Raw genomic sequence first — 18405 nt, 5'->3', positions numbered from 1 at the left:
GTTTCATCCGATAAAAAAGCACAACCAAACAAAATATTATTCTAGTGATTGTTGATTCCGACAAATGGAGCACAAATCAAATTATACTTATTAGTTCTATGCGTGGTATCAAACACAAGAACATCTCCAAAACAATCGTAATCCAATTTTGATCTTCCATCTCTCCAAAAAAAAATTAGCTAGTCGATTATTCTGGTCCACTTGCATTGAATAGAAAAACATAGGGTATTTAGCTTGCTTATATTTGAAAAAAAATGATAATGCTCTCTGCATCCCCTGCTTCAATTAGTTTCTCTCTTTCAATTTGCAAGAAATTATGACAATCTCATTTGGTAAATGTAATATTTTCAAACCCAATAACTTGTTTGTTTAATTCCTATAGCAACCATTGAACGAATAACATCTCCATGTCCTTCCAAAATTTTTCTTCTTGATCTTAAATTAATTCTTTCTTCTGAAGTTGTTAAGTGGTGATTATGATAATCATTAAAGTTAAGAAACAACCCAAACACCTTTTTCTATTGTAAAACGAATTTTAGCTTGACAACCCGTCCTTGTTTCTAGACGATTAAATTTTTTCACTTTGCCAACATCTTCGTGTTCATGATACCCAGATTTCAAGCATAAAAATTCACATTGTCTTATAGGCTCAGTCATGCTTCGTCTCTTATTTCATCTTCGAATACTAAACCCCTTACTCAAAGCAAACTGATTATAAAGATTATAAGCCTCTTCTTCGGAATGCACTTTCAGTCCCACTTTTATTTCTTCAACGGAGTTATCTTTTTTCTCGACAAGATGAACTATTTCATCTTGATTTGTCTCCATAAATGAAAATTATAAATTAACAAAATCTGAGAATAAATTTTAATATATAATAAAAAATCATGATAATACATGAAATTATTAAAAATTTAAAAGAACAATTAAAATCTAATAAAAACACCGCTCGAAAATCATAAAAAAAATTCAGTACGCTAAGTCATTATTATTAAAAATCACAATTATTTAAAAGATTCTAAATAGAACTATATTTCAAACAAATGAAAATCAAGTGGAAATACTTAACATCTCAAACTAAATTACCCAACCAACCTTGAATAACCTAACATGTTGATTCAGTTGTGCATAATGCTACCTTGAATTCACTAATTTTATCTAAATCTATTTAATTATATTGTCTTGCATGAAAAGCTACCTAAAGATTAGATCTTTGTTTTCTACTCAAGAATAGTTTAACCTGTTCATTTAATTGTTAGGAACTTGCATTGACTTTTTTGCTCTCCTATCTATTTTAGCATAATAGGGGAAAAAAAAAACCTCACCTGTAAAATCGATTGCAGCAGCCACGCCGAAAAAACATAGCAAATCAGTAGAGGTTGCAAAGAGACGTGAAGAGGCAGCAAAGCAGTTGCCAAAAAACATAGCAGCAAGGGTTGTAGAGATACGTGAAGAGGCAGCAAAGCAGTTGCAGAAAAAAATAATAGTAGCAGGGGTTGCAAAGAGACGTGAAGAGGCAGCAAAGCAGTTGCCAAAAAACATAGCAGCAAGGGTTGCAGAGATACGTGAAGAGGCAGCAAAGCAGTTGCAGAAAAAAATAATAGTAGCAGGGGTTGCAAAGAGACGTGAAGAGGCAGCAAAGCAGTTGCCAAAAAACATAGCAGCAAGGGTTGCAGAGATACGTGAAGAGGCAGCAAAGCAGTTGCAGAAAAAAATAATAGTAGCAGGGGTGGCAAAGAGATCGTGAAGAGGCAGCAAAAAAGTTGCCAGAAAAAAAGAGATGTCATGTAAAAATTAGCTGACATGTCATTAAATGATTAAAAAATCTAATTAAATGAGTTGTAAATGACATGTAGAAATTAGCTGACATGTCATTAATTGATTGGGAAGGGATACATAAGACGTGGCATGACTGTTTCATACAATCCTTTCCCCTCCTCAAATTCTCTCTCCATCTCACTTTGAAAGATGAACTGTTAATCTTTTTTCCAAAAAATCATCTTATTTCTTTTTTTTTTTTAAATTCAAACTCTCCCTTTCGTTTTGAAAGATGAACCGTTCATCTTTGTTTTCAGAAAATCATCTTCTCTAGTTTCCTTTTTTAATTCAAACAGAATGTTCATTGTTTGGCAGAAAACATTTTATGAAAGTCCAGATTCTGGCAACGATCGCCGTCGCCTCTGTCACCACCCTGGTTGTGATCAACCCAGAAGAATCATCAAATTCTCCTCTTTTTCTTTCCCATCTTAGTTTTTTTCCCTAAAATTCATCACAAAAGTTCAGATCTACAGAACTTACTTGTGGCTTTCACCACTCTTTATTTCCGTCATCTGCTACTTTCATGTCAAAAATTTCTTCTTGCATGTTGTCATATGTTGCCATCAATTGCCAATGTTCACTCTTCTCTCTCGTGTCTCATTCCCTCAAAAATCCAGAAATTAGAAATTCTTTTTTCAGCTTCTGGTCGTCAACCACCATGCTCATCATTTCCATCCACTATTCACCACCAATTGAATACCCAAAAATTTAAAGAACTTCCATCTGCAATGAATGACTGTGAATTAACTCAATTAGAATTTCTCTTTAATTTGCTCCAATTTTCCCTCGTGAGGATGTGTTGAATGATTTTTGTTATTACCATTTTTTTTTCCTTTTGGTTTTTGGTTGGGTTAAAATGAAAATAATAGAAATATATATATCCTGAGTTGCTTGAAATAGCCATTTAGAGGATGAAGTAAAGAATGGCTATTCAGGGGCATTTGGCCAACCAAACTAACAGAGAACAATTGCCCTCAGAATAGACACGGAACCAGTTCGCTATTACAACCAACCAAAGGTGCTATTAATTTTATAATATTATCTCATTTATAATTAAATATAAAAAATTTAAAATATTAAATAACTTTATATCTACTTTTTACATAATATTAGCGACGGCCCCTTTTAACCTCTCGAGCAAATCAACTAATTAATATATTATTTCACAGCTTTTAATAATTATAATCATTGCATTAATTAATTTCAATATTATCTCTAAATTGGGTAATTCATCTTAATTCCATATTCTCATCCTTTTCTCTACATATAAATAAAATACATTCAAATGGTATATATATATATATATTATAAGGTTGTGGCTAAATAAAAAAATAAACATTCATGTTCACATTACAATTTTTGACATATGATATACTCTATTTCAAGTATTTATTTTAAATTGAATAAATTATTCTTTTACTTATTGCCTTCTAATTTTTAAGTTATTTCATGCTTTAAATATATTTTTTAGCATTTTTATATATTAAATATAATTTTTTTAAATATATTATCTCTTGCCGATTGAGTTTTTTTTAATATATAAAGTTTTTTTTGTGCTGATTAGGTATTAGCTCAATTAGTATGGGCATTGTTACCAATGCAGAAGGACGTGAGTTTGAGTGCGTTGAAGCGCATTATCCTCTTATTTAGAGGTTGAGGAAGGACGATGAGTAGTTCTAAGCATTGTGTTAAAAAGAGCAGATATGATCAGAACCTATAGTGATATTGTTAAAAAAAATTATTAATTTTAAAATATAGTTTTAAAAGGACATATATTAATAGCATTTACCAAAGATAATTATAAAATATCAAATTTTAACATTAAAACAAATTCCCTATCTCCTATATTCAATATTGTATAAAACATTAAAATAAAATAATTTCCCGATATATATAAAATAAATAACCTATAAAAATATTAGTAATATTATTTAAATTATACTGAATTATATTATTATTCAAATTATAAATGAATTTTTGTATTATTTTAATATTAAAGATTTTAAAGATTAAATAACATTAATATACATATTCTAAATTATTTATATATTTAAAATATTCTGTAATTAAATTACTTTCTCAATTTATTAATTTTTTAGTACATTCATTAATGATGTTAAACAAAATTTAATGTTAAATAATTATAAAATTAATATACGCAATTAAATCGTGCACCGCACAAAAATAAAAATTAATTAAATTTATTTCAACAATAATATGGTTAATCGAGTTTTGGTTTTCATCTAAATGGGATAATGGCTTCCACACCAAACCTATACCTAAATGAAAGCAATAAATGAAACCTTATCCAAGTAAAAAAGAGCTTTCAAAATATAGTTGGTCATGGGTGGGTGGTAGATTTGTCCATGGGTGGGTGGTAGACCTATTTATGTCCATTAGAGGGTCTGGATAAAAATATAAGCCCGAAAAATAAACTTGGATATAAAAATGAGGCCCGTTTTAAAAATGGGTCAGGCTTTGGACAATAATTTTTTATCCTGGGCCCGGCCGATTTTAGTAACCTAAAATTTTTACCCTTATTCCCACTTCCCAGCAAACCCAGTCTCGATATTCCCCTTTCCCTTTTCAATCCTTATTTCCCCTTAATCCTTAATCCTTAAATTTTTTTTTGTTGCTTCTTGCTTCTTTTTTGCTTGTTTCTTGCTTCTCCTCCTTCTACTGCTTTTCACTTGTTTTTTCGCTACTGTCGTCATTGCTGTTTCTCTTCCTTTTGTTGTTTTCGCTTCTTGCTTCTTCTCTAGTCGTTGCTGTTGGTTTTCACTTCTCTGCCTTCTACAACTTTGTCGCTGCTTATTTGTCTCCAATTATCATAAAAACATCAATTTTAAAAATTAAATACAATGAAAATACTTTTTGTATCATTATCAATATTGTTAAGAATATCACGATTCCACTCACATTTAAACACTTTCGATCATTGTTTATCTTTATTTATTTATTTATTTCCACAGTCTTTTTATTAATTAACAAAATTATATAAATTTTCCTTTTTTTTCACAAGCTAATTTCCAGCTTTATTTCCAGATTGAAAAAAATATTTGGTTGATGCTTGTATTGAACTACATCAATCATGGTATTATGCTTAGATGCTTGTATTAAACATTTGAATTGCATCAATTATGTTTTTTTTTTTACTTAAATCCTTTGTGGTAACTCATTTGCATTGATTATGGTATTATGCTTAGATGCTTGTATTGAACATTTGAACTGCATCAATTATGTTTTCTTTACTTAGATGCCTTTGTGGTAACTCATTTGCATTGATTATCGTATTATGCTTAGATGCTTGTATTGAACATTTGAATTGCATCAATTATGATTTTTTACTTAGATGCCTTTGTGGTAATTCATTTGCCTCTTTTTAATAAGTTTTCATCCAATTTTTAATATTTGTTAATATAGTTTAATAATTTTTGGGAATTGTTTGTTTTAATTTTCACGGTTATTTGGTATATTTTAAAAAAAAATTATTTTATGTAATAAAATATTTTTTTTAAAAAGGGTCGGACCGGACCCGGGTTAAGCATATATAATATAAGCCAGGCTTGGACAAAAATATCAACTTGTTTTTCAGGTCGGGCCTACCAATCGAGCCTAAAATTTTAGTTAGGCCCAGTCTAAACCCGACTTAAACCCGGCCAGGCTCGGTCCATGGACACCTCTAGTGGGTGGGTCACGTTGCGCTACTGCCAAACCGTGATAGATACAAAACTCAATACTCCATTTTCAACACAAATTCCTTCTATTTCTTTCCACTCTTTTCTCATATGTAAATTATAAATAGCCCTCATCTACCTCAACCCTAACCCTATCCCCAACCTTCTTGCAGTTTTTTTTTTCATTTTCTTTCTGATAACCCTATCATCTGGGTTGGACATGTCAATAATTGACTATATTCTCAGACATGGTGGACAACAATGGCAAAGAATCGAGGCTTAGATAAGGGAAATGTATGAAACCTGGTTGGTGAAGCATAGCAAGGTTTACAATGCCTTGGGAGAGAACGAAAAATGTTTCAAGATCTTTAAAGATAAACCCGGTTTAAGCAACGAACAAGTAAAATAACGAAAAAATTACAAATATCAAACACAAATATTTTACGTGGAAAAACCCATCCGAAGAAGATAAAAAACCACGGGTAAAGTAATTTCACTAAAATGACATAAACGAAGAGTACAAAAGATGGATATAAAACTAAACCTGGAAACCCAAAATAAGAACCCTCAAAACGTAAACACAAAATTCTCTGAAAGCTTGTAAAATTTAATACCTAAATGTGTAATGGGTTATATTTTTTTGAATGGAAAAAAGGGCTATTTATAAGCTAAATTTGTAGGTCAAATAATATTAAAATAACCTACATTAATTAGAGTTTAAGTGGGAAACTAATATTAAAATAACCTACACTAATCAGAGTTTAAGTGGGAAACTAAAAACAAAGTTTAATTGGGAGAAAAAAAGCTGAAAAATACGAGGTATAACTCTACAAATCTCCACATTGACTCGTATTTCCACAACTTTTTTTTCCAAAGTTTGCCATGGGCTTATCTTGAACTATACATGATATTAACTGAGTTGAATTTGTTCTTAGAAGCTGAAAGACTTCTAGTCTTCGACTTGTGCATTGCCAAATCAAAACTGACCGTTGTCTGGTTTTCACAAATGCAATGCCCTATATTTTCAAAACCTACACCCAAAAGAGAACCTCTCCTATATGAAATGGTCATACTTTTTTCCTTCATATGACCAAGTTGTCTCTACTTCAAACGAGTCAACTTCTATTTCTTAACAAACAAGGGATGTCCTATTTCACCAGTCACCGTTGATCCTTCCAAAACATAAAGACTGTCAATCTTATTACCTTTCATCAAAATAAGAGCCCCACATGATACCTTAATGTCGTTTGACTCGATGTTAACTCTACAGCCCTTCAAGTCTAAAATTCCCAAAGAGATGAGATTTTTCTTTAAATCAGGCACATGCCTGACATCTGACAGTGTCCTAATTATCCCGTCGTGCATCCTAATCTGAACAGTACCAATACCAGTTACCTTACTGGGTAAACCATTCCTCATGCGCACAACTCTACATTTAACTGAACTATATGTAGAGAACCAGTCTCTGTTGAGATACATATGGAAAGAACACCCCGAATTCAAGATCCACTTGGATGCAAGCTTGGAGCTTTTACTTGTTAACACCAACAAGAAATCATCACCCTTGTCATTGGCCAAATTAGCACTAGTTAAATCTTCCTTGTTGCTCTTAGTAGCCCTTTCATTTCACAGTTTGTAACAATCTACCTTGACATGACCTAACTTCTTATAATAGCGAAATCTCTAGTCTAGCTTCCTTGATGCTACCAAAATCGAGGTTTGTCTATCTGAACCAAACTCATTGTCAAGTTTGTCTTTACTCAACAAATGACCATTCACATCCCCGAATGAGAGATTATCTCTGCCATAAATTAGAGTCTTTTTGAAAGACTTGTATGAAAAGGGTAAAAAACACAATAATAGAGTAGCCTGATCTTTATTGTCAATCTGAACACTAACATTCTTTAAATCATTCAAAATAGTAATAAATTAATTGATGTGACCTCTAAGGTGTTCATTTTAGTCCATGCAAAATATGTATAGACATTGTTTCAACACCAATCGGTTAGCTAGAGACTTTGTTGCGTAGAGGGTTTCTAACATTTTCCATAAGGTGAATTTCGTTTTCTCCATCAAAACCTCCTGCAACAAATTATTTGGTAGACATAATTGAATCATTAATAGAGATTTTTTTATCTAACCTATCCTATTTTGATTTATCCATGCCTGCAAGCTTCTTCTCTATAAAGACCTTCTCAAGATCGCTCTGAATCAAAATTGTCGTCATCAGAACTTGCCATAGATTGAAATTTGTGATGACATCAAACTTATCAATAACAAACATTATTGTTGTCATTTCTGAACAAGTTTACAAAAATCGAACTAGCTTTGATACCATTTTGTTGGGGATAAACATGGTTTAAGCAACTAACAAGTAAAATAACAAAAAAATTAAAAAGATTGAACACAAATATTTTACGTGAAAAAACCATCCGAAGAGGATAAAAAATTATGGACAAATATGATTTCCCTAAAATGGCATAAACGAATAATACAAAATATAGAGATAAAACTAAACTCCGAAACCCGAAATAAGAACCTTCAAAACGTAAATACAAAATTCTCTAAAAGCTTGTAAAAGCTAATACCTAAATGTTTAATGGGTTATTTTTCTAGGGTGGAAAAATGACCTATTTATAAGCTAAATTTGTAGGTCAAAAAATATTAAAATAACCTACACTAATAAGAGTTTAAGTGGGAAACTAAAAATAGAGTTTAACTGGGAGAAGAAAAGCTGAAAAATACGAGGCATAACTGCACAAAACATATGTAACACCTCTAACCCTCTTCGTCATCAGATTAGGGTCACGAAGATTACTAACAAATCAAAACAAATAATCAATCATAATTAAACATGTAAGCTAGCCATTAACATTATAATATACAATGATAGGTCACGATAATCTAATACTTTCATACTGGAATCTTATACCATCGAATAAATAGTCATGCTATGCAATGCTAAATTTGGTCTTCCACTATCTACACTCTTATCACTATTTATCCTTTCTTGAATGCTAGAAGTTCGTCACATAATAAGACTATTCCAATTATTAGCATTAGAGTATTGGTCCATATTCCGACTATTTTTTTTATCTTCGATGATATTAGTAGAATGCACTTAATTTAGGTTTGTTAATCCATCCTAATTCAGAGTAAAAAAATACTCTTACATCCCCTATTTCGAGTTTACGGGACCCTAAACATAGTTTAAAAACAGCCAAGGACTAATTTGAAATAATTTTAAAAGTTTAGGGTTATTTTCAAAAATTCTTAAAAATAGGGGACACACGGTCGTGTGGTCAAGCCGTGTGGAATGCCCCAGGCCGTGTGACTCTCGAAGTTAGGACACACAGCCGTGCCCCAACTCGTGTAACTCACTGACTTGGGTCACAAGCCCATGTGTGACACACGGCCTTATGGCAGATCATGTGCACTAAAATGTACCTTAAAACTCAAGTTTACCATTTCCTACTTACTTGGGCACTAAGCAACTCAACTACCAATCATTTAACCTTCTCAAAACATGATTAAATATGCTCAAGATATACCAAAACCATCACCTAATATGCCTAACCAATGTACCCTCATTGGTACCACATTTCATATATTTAAACATTTCAACAATGCATCAATCATTCAAGACTTTCATCCATACCAAATTTGCCAATATTGAACTAACATCTAGCTACTTAGGATATCAAGCTTTAAAACTAATACACATACCACAACATTAACTAAACTACATACCAAAACTTAGCTTAAACCAAAATAACATCACATTAACAAGCCAACTGTCAATCAAGACTTCTTAGGTATATGTCATTACAAAATAAGATATCACCACACTTGAGCTCGGGATTTCTTGTTTTGATGCTGAGTCGGCGATAAGTTGAAGAGTACCTAGCTTGCGCACGGAAAATAAAACTGCATGTTGAGTATAACTTAGTGGTATTTCTATAATCCGAACAATTTAATTTAATATGAGTAATCAAAATGTGAGAATGCAACAAGAAATATTATGCACTTATGTTTCGAATCAATAATATGAATTTTCTCATTCTTTATTACATCCTCTAAATTCCACATATTCATATATATATCAAAGGCATTTCATATAACATTTGAATATTTCAACTCATACAATGGCATGATTCATCTTTTTTTTTATCAATACTTGAATTCATTTCAAGTTTCACATCTCATTTCATCATTTCATATTACATTTCTCATCTCATATTCATTTTTCAATTTTGCCATTTCAATATTTTCTTATCTTGTATTCATTTCTCATCTTCACCATTTCAAAATCAATAACATATTTTATTATTTAATTTTCTCCTATTAACACGACTCGGACTTGGACGGATACACGGATCCAACCAACACACCAGTTTGATACCAAGTGCCTCATCGGATAAATTTGAAATAATAACTGCGTCCAACGTTATATAAATTGACACCCAGTGTCTCATTGGTTAAAGAAAAGCAAATTGCCACCCAGTGCCTCATCGACTCGAGGTCGAAGAAATTTATGAACTCTTCATATCCTATGGCATGCCATCTATATCTGACTTAGCCCGAAACAGTTAATAGGGTTTTACTTTACTTTCAATACAACCAATGTCTCAATTTCATGAATGTATATCATCACATATAAGCATATATTCAATTTGATAATAATCACATTTTCTCAATACACATATATTCAATTCAACAGTCATAAAACACCATATTTTACGATATTCATAATCGAGTCATTTTAATCATCATTTGATTTATTTCAATCCAATGTTCAAAAGTTCTCACCTCCTCTTGTACCATGCACAATAGTTCAAAATGCAACAATTTACTAGAGTTCAGATTATAGAAACACAAGCCGTGAATTCTGAGTTATTCGACGTCGATTTTATCCTTCCCCTTTTTACTCGAGGATTCCAGTACGACCTTAGCTACGGAATAAAATAATTAAAATACATTAATATTGCACAACTCAATTTCACATTAAATTTCAATTTTCACACTATATTTTGCTTATTCTTCAATTTAGTCTCTAAATCGAGACTAGTTTTTAGCCTTCACATTTAACTTTATATTTTTCTACTAATTTAACTCTAAACTAAATTTAGCTCCCTATTTTTCAATTCAAACCCTTAATTTCATTTTTTCTTAATTTAGTCCCTATTGCTCAAAATCAACAATTTATTTCACAATTTAGTCATTTTCCATTTCTACTTAAAAATCTATTTATTTTATCCCTAATACTTAAACTATTCAAAAATGTTAATATCTAAAATCTTGAACAATACTAAAAATTACAATATGGGTCGGGTAGCCCTAGGTACCAAGATTCCAAAAACATAAAATTTACAAGAAAATTGACTAAATTGCACTAACCAATTTGAGCTTCAACCCCTTTCGTTAACTTTTTCTTTTCTTTCTTTTCTAATTTGCATGCAATCATCTTTCTTTTCACTTTCCTACTATTTCTTTTATTATGTTTCCATATATAATATAATTTACATACATTTTATACCATTTATTTATTATAACATACACATGTATATTAAGTAATATATACAACATAAATTATTAATGCCACCCACCACATTAAATAAATGCTTATTTGTTATCTTTGTCCTTTTAGTTTATTTCAATTTATAATTCAACTTTTAACTCATACTCGATTTAGTCCTTGTACTTTAACAACTCCTAGTTTCACGAAATTTACTTAACCAAAACTTAATTCACTTCTAACTAACCTCGTAAATATTTAGTAGAAATATTTACGGGTTCATTTAATGGTAACAGAGTTTCGAATCTCACTTTCTATCACCCCGACTATTGGATCGTTACAGCATAACTCAATTAACCAAACATATAAGGTTGGCCTTAATAGGTTTGCAGATTTGACCAACAAAGAATGCAAGGTTACGTATTTAGGTATCAAGAGTAGTCGAAAAACCCAACCACTTATGCTTACAGGGAAGAACAAGAGTCGTAGGTACACATTTAAGGTTGGTGATGATTACTTGATTTTGTAGATTGGAAGGAGAAATATGTCGTCATCCCTGTCAAAGATCAGAACCAATGTGGTAAGTTATCTTTTTTGACATTATTGTTGCTGACTTGTTACATTGCTATGTTCTCCATGTTTGAATGATTATTTTTTTTATTTTGAATGAAATGAGTTGTTAAGCGTCTTAACTGTTGCTGCAGTGGAAAGGATAAGCAAGATTGTAACTGATGATCTCATCTCATTGTCGGAACAGGAACTAGTAGACTACGATACATTGTATAACGAAGGATGCAATAGAGGTCTCATGGATAGTGCCTTTCAATTCTTTATTAAAAATGGTGGCATCGACACAGAAGAGGATTACCCTTACCGTGCTTTTGAGAATTTACATATTTTTCAACCTCAAATAAGACACTTTTATGCTGGTGTCTCATGGTGTTCTTCGTTCAGATTCGTTAACCTCTTTTAGTTTCTGTTCATCCTTTCAGAAAAATGCACGTATTGTTTCCACAGATGGATATGAAGATGTCCTTAAAAACGATGAGAATTCATTGAAAAAGGCTATGGCAAATCGATCAGTTAGCAGAGGCAGATTTAGAGGGTTGGCAAGGGCCCCGACCTCCCCTAAAATGTAAAATTACTATTTAGGCCCTTAATTTTTTTTTAAAATTTTAAATTAGTAAATGTAAAATTACACTTCGGCCTCTGCTAAAATTATAAAAATTTGATTTAATCCTTTAAAAATTATAAAGATATAGACTATAAAAAATTAAAATTTCATTTGGCCCCCCTAAAAATTTGTTCTGGCTTCGCTCCTATTAGTCAGTGTTGGCATTGAAGCTGGTGACAGGGCCTTTCAGCTCTACCAATCAGTAAATAGTTGAAACAATGATTGTTAACTAGTGCTTGTCTCGTTACTGTTGAATTTTCAAGCTTATATAAAAAAATCACTACACTTTTTTTGTGTGTTTTCAGGGTGTATTCTCTGATGACTGCAAAATAGACTTAGACCATGGTGTTGTTATCGTGGGATATGACACAGAAAATAGTATGGATTACTGGATAGTAAGGAATTCGTGGGGTTCAAACTGGGCAGAGAATGGATACATCAGGATTGAAATTAATGTGGTTGGCCATTCCAATAGAAAGTGTAGCATTGCAATATGGCGTCATACCCCATCAAGAAAGGACAGAACCTCCCTAAACCAGCGCTCTTTGCCCCTTCACCTGTCAAGCCCTCGACAGTTTGTGATGAATACTACACATGCTATGCTAGAAGCACTTGCTATTGCATGTATGCCTTAGTAAATACTGTTTTGTGTGGGGCTACTGCCCAATTGAATTCTGTGATGGTCACTATAGTTGCTACCCTCTGAGTTACCCCATCTATGGCCTTACAGCTAGAACATGCCTAATGGTAATTACAATTGCATTTATATTATAATACTCAGACTCAAATGTAAATGTCGGCCATGGATAGTTTTCTAATTCTTTCCAAATACATATATTGATATCAATATTAGAACGTGTTGGAATTAAGTGAATCGAATCCTTATTTAAATAAAATATAGTGATAAAATAAAATAAAAGTAAAATCCATATAGAACTAAATTTCTTTTATTTTATTTTAAAATAATATTTTCAAACCTTATTAAACTCCATCTATTTGATATTGATTAGAATAAGGTGTTTCAACTTACTACACTCCTATTAGAATATGGTTTTACAAGCATATAAATAGACATAGTCTACTCCTCTTATAATCATTCGAATTCGACATAGTAAATTTTTTTCTCCTCTGCCCGTAATTTTTTCCACGAAAAGGTTTTTACGTAAAAATCTATGTTTTCTTTATTTTTCTTTCTCTTTTATTTGCGATATATTGTAATTACCAATATTATATTTTTTACAAATTTGTATCAGAGCTTCCGGGTTATTCATCTCAATCACGGTAATGACGTCTTTGAAGTATAAAATTTTATTGTTAGATCGCAACACTAGATTCGTGTTATGGCAGATAAAGATACAAGTAGTTCTTACACAGATGGACTTAGAGGAAGCCTTGCTAGGGGTAGATAAGATGTTTTCGACATTGACGGAGGAAGAGAAGAAGTGTAAGAATTGAAAGGCGTTAACACAGTTACATCTGCATTTGTCTAACGAAATTTTACAGGATGTGATGAAGTAGAAAACTGCCGCTAGATTATAGAAGAGGCTAGAACATATGTATGTTGGAAACTCTAAGCAGCAAGTTGCATATGAAGTAGCGTCTTAATGCTCATCGTTTGGAAGAAGGTGCGTCTGTGTACGAACACTTAATAGTGTTTAAAGAAATTATCTCAAACTTGGAGGTCATAGAGGTTTAGTATGATAAGGAAGATCTAGGGTTGATTCTACTTTGTTCGTTGCCCTCGTCTTATTCAACCTTTAAAGACACAATTTTATATAGTCATGAGTCTCTCACAGTTGATGAATTTTATGATTCTTTGACCTCGTATGATAAGATGAAGCATCTTGTGGTTAAAACCAACTCTCAAGGAGAGTGTCTCATTGTTCATGAGAGACAAGATCGGAATGCTAATGATGATCGTGGAAGGACATAAGAACGAAATCCTCACGGTAAATCTAAGGGTAGATCGAAGTCTTCAAACAGAGGTAAAACTTGTAACTTTTGCAAGAAGAAATGACACATTAAATCTGAGTGCTATCAGCTACAAAACAAGATCAAAAGGGAGGCTGCGAATTAAAAAAGAAAACAACCAGAAAATTCAAGTGAAGCTGATGTTGTAGAAGACTACAACGATGGTGAACTTCTAGTCATTTCTGTCAACAATTCTAAAGTGAATGAGGAGTGGATCCTTGATTCAGGCTGCACCTTCCACATGAATCCCAATCGAGATTGATTTACAACTTATAAAAAAGTGTCTAAATATGTTGTTTTGATGGGAAATAATGCTTCCTATAAAATCGCAGGTGTTGGAACAATTAAAGTTATGATGTTTGATGGAGTTGTCAGAACACTTAGTGACGTACGACATGTTCCAAAATTGAAAAGAAATTTAATTTTGTTGAGTACTCTTGATTCAAAAGGGTACAGATACACAACTGAAAGTGGGGTTTTGAAGATTTTTAAAAGTTCCCTCGTTGTGATGAAAGGGCAGAAAAACACTACCAAGTTATATGTTTTGTAGGGTTCTACTATTACTGGTGATGTCGTTGTCGCATCCTCTTCCTTGTCAGCAGATGATATTACTAAAATTTGGCATATGCGCCTAAGGCATATGAGTGAGAATGGTATGGTAGAATTGAGAAAAAGAGGACTTCTTGATGGGCATGGAATTTGCAAACTGAAGCTCTGTGAGCACTACATTTTTGGGAAGCAAAAAAAAGTTCAATTCACCAAAGGAATTCATAACACGAAAGGAACATTGAAATATATTCATTCTGATCTATGGGGGCTATCTAGAGTGCCTTCGAGAGGTGGAGCTAATTATATGCTAACTTTTATTGATGATTTTTTCAGAAAAGTTTGGGCGTTCTTTCTAAAGTAAAAAAGCAACGTGTTTTCCGCATTTAAGTCTTGGAAAACTATGATTGAAAAACAGATAGGAAAACAAATAAAATACTTCCGCACAGACAATGGCTTAGAGTTCTTTTCTGATGAATTTAAAAAATTGTGCAAGTTAGAATGGATCATGAGACACTTGACAGTTCGTCATACTCCACAGCAAAACGGCGTTACAGAATGAATGAATAGAACAATCATAGAGAAGGTTCGATGTATGTTGTCAAATACCAACTTATCAAAGTCATTTTGGGCTGAAGCAGCATCTACTTCATGTTTTTTAATCAACCGATCTTCATCCGTTGCCATTGACAAAAAGACTCCACAAAAGGTATAGTTTGGTAATCCTACTGGCTATTTTGATTTAAAGATCTTTGGTTGTCCTGCATATGCTCATGTTGATAATTGAAATTTGGAACCGAAATCCATTAAATGTGTTTTTCTTAGTTATAAAGCTGGTGTAAAAGGGTACAAGTTATGGTGTCTTAAAAATAGAAAAGTTGTTATTAGTAGAGATATTTTTTGTTGAAACTGCTATGCTACCTAATTTATCTCTTAAAGACTCTTCTAATAAAGAAACTTAAAAGTAGGTGAAGCATCAGATTAATCCAGAATTTACAATAGAGTCGATTTCTCAAGCCAGTACAAAAATTCAGAATAGAGTTGCTTATTCACCACAATACTCTATCGCCAAAAACAGAACTAGAAGAGAAATTAAACCTGCAAAGCAGTATGCTGAGTTGATCTAGTTGCTTATGCTGTAAATGTGGCTGAAGATATAGATACAAACCAAGAGCCATCTAATTATTCTAAGGCGGTTAGCTATGAATACTCAGAAAAGTGGATGTTTGCTATACAAGAGGAAATGAAATCACTCCACAAAAATAGAACATGGGATCTTGTGAAACTTCCTAAAGGTAAAAAAGGTTGTTCGTTGTAAATGGGTGTTTAAAAAGAAAGAAGGTACTCTAGAAGTTGAAGAACCCAGATATAAAACAATGCTTGTTGCAAAGGGTTACAATCAAATTTCAAGAGTTGACTTCACAGATGTGTTCTCCCCTATTGTGAAGCATAGTTTGATTCGAACTTTTCTTGGTACTGTGGTCATGCATGATTTAGAGCTTGAGCAGTTAGATGTAAAAAGTGCATTTTGCATGGAGAACTTGAGGAGGATATTTACATGCAACAACTAGAGGGTTTTACAGTCTTAGAAAAAGAGGACTATGTTTGCTTGCTGAAAAAGTCCCTTTACGGTTTGAAATAATCACCAAGACAGTGGTACAAGAGGTTTGATTCCTTTATGACTTTTCATGATTTCAAAAGAAGTAGCTTTGGCTGTTGTGTTTACTTTAAGAAAAACAATGATGGTTCTTTTGTGTATCTACTCCTTTATGTTGATGACATATTAATAGCAGCAAAAGATAAATGAGAGATAAGAAATGTCAAAGCCCAACTAAGTGAAGAATTTGAGATTAAAGATTTGAGACCAGCAAAGAAGATACTTGGTATGAAGATTCTTAGAGATAGAAAAACAAATAAATTGTACCTAAGTTAGAAGGGGTACACCTAAGTTAGAAGGGGTACATCGAGAAAGTTCTTTGCAGGTTCAATATGCAAAGTGCTAAGCCTATTAGTACTCTTTTAGCAACCCATTTCAGACTTTCATCGGCTTTGTCTCTACAATCAGATGATGAGATTGAGTATATGTCACATGTTCCATACTCTAGTGCAGTGGGATCTCTCATGTATGCTATGGTTTGTTCACGTCCAGATTTATCATATGTAGTCAGAGCTCATGTATGCTATGGTTTGTTCACGTCCAGATTTATCATATGTAGTCAGAGCAGTTAGCAAACTACAGTCATTTTGTCTACCACTGAAGTTGAGTATATGGTGATTATTGAGGCTTGTAAAGAAGCTATTTGGTTGAAGGGACTCTTTAGTGAACTCAATGAAAACCTTCAAATCAGTACAGTATTTTGTGATAGTCAGAGTGTCATCTTCCTTACAAAAGATCAAATGTTTCATGAGAGAACAAAACACATTGATATTCGGTATCATTTTAATTTTGATATTATTGCTCGTGGTGATATTGTTGTGAGAAAAATTAGTATTCATGAAAATCCTGTAGATATGATGACTAAGTCACTTCCTATAACCAAGTTTGAGCATTGCTTAGACTTGGTTGGTGTTCATTGTTGAAGTTAAACCCTTAAGGGGTTTTATGGAAGAGGTGGAGAACTTGTTCGTTGAGAGTTCGCGATGAAGAACTCTGTTCATTGAGAATTCGTGTCAAGGTGGAGATTGTTAGAATTAAGTGACCTGAATCCTTATTTAAATAAAATACAATGGTAAAATAAAATAAAAGTAAAATCCATATAGAACTACACTTCTTTTATTTTATTTTAGAATAAGGTTTTTTAAACCTTATTAAACTCCATCTATTTGATATTGATTAGAATAAGGTGTTTCAATATTACTACACTCCTATTAGAATATGGTTTTACAAGCCTATAAATAGACTTAGTCTACTCCTCTTGTAATCATTCGAATTCGACCTAGTGAATTTTCTTCTCCTCTACCCGTGGGTTTTTCCACGAAAGGGTTTCCACGTAAAAATCTGTGTGTTCTTTATTTTTCTTTCTCTTTTCTTTGCAATATATTACCATTACCGACATTCTATTTTTTACAGAACGTGTTAAAGCCTATAATTGTTTTCCTCACATTATTTAGTAATTTTGCTAATGAAACAGAGCAAGGACAATCCACTGGGAGTAAAACTATTGAAGCAAGGTCCAGCTACAAGTACCAAACGATGAACCACGACAAAGACAAAGTTTGTTATTGCTTGAGAAGCAAATGAAGAAGAAAAGCCAACAAAAACAACAATGGACAAATAACGGAGAGAAGCTGTTTGGATTGTGGTTTGTAAATTTATGATGTTCAAAGTTGAAATAACTTAGTGACCATTTTGAAACTTTTTAAAGTTGAGTGATTAAAATATAAACTTACTAATAATTTAGTGATTTTTTATGCAATTTTCGTAATAAATATATATTAAGTCGATTAAGTTATGAATTTTAGTGATTGATAATCTATTAACCTAACTACCATAATTGAGATGATAATAGACTAAACTAACAAAATTGACTTAACTGACACCAACTTAATCAAATAAAATCCATTATATCAAAACTCTGCATAATAATACATTATATGAATATAAAATAAAACAATGCAAAAAATCGCATTTATAAGCAATATACTTTTTCTCTAAACAATAAATAAATTATAAACAATTAGGGTGGTTTTATAACATGAAATGA

General features: G+C 32.2%; 1 pseudogene; it reads left to right on the top strand.

Moving 5' to 3' along the window:
* Positions 1 to 98: 98 nt before the first annotated feature.
* On the top strand, positions 99 to 17898 carry LOC105761902 (cysteine proteinase mucunain-like; annotated as a pseudogene).
* The last annotated feature ends 507 nt before the right edge of the window (positions 17899 to 18405 follow it).

Source organism: Gossypium raimondii, chromosome 12, assembly GCF_025698545.1.
Source record: "Gossypium raimondii isolate GPD5lz chromosome 12, ASM2569854v1, whole genome shotgun sequence".
In the NCBI taxonomy this organism is placed as follows: domain Eukaryota; kingdom Viridiplantae; phylum Streptophyta; class Magnoliopsida; order Malvales; family Malvaceae; genus Gossypium; species Gossypium raimondii.
This window is presented reverse-complemented; position numbering and strand designations above follow the sequence as displayed.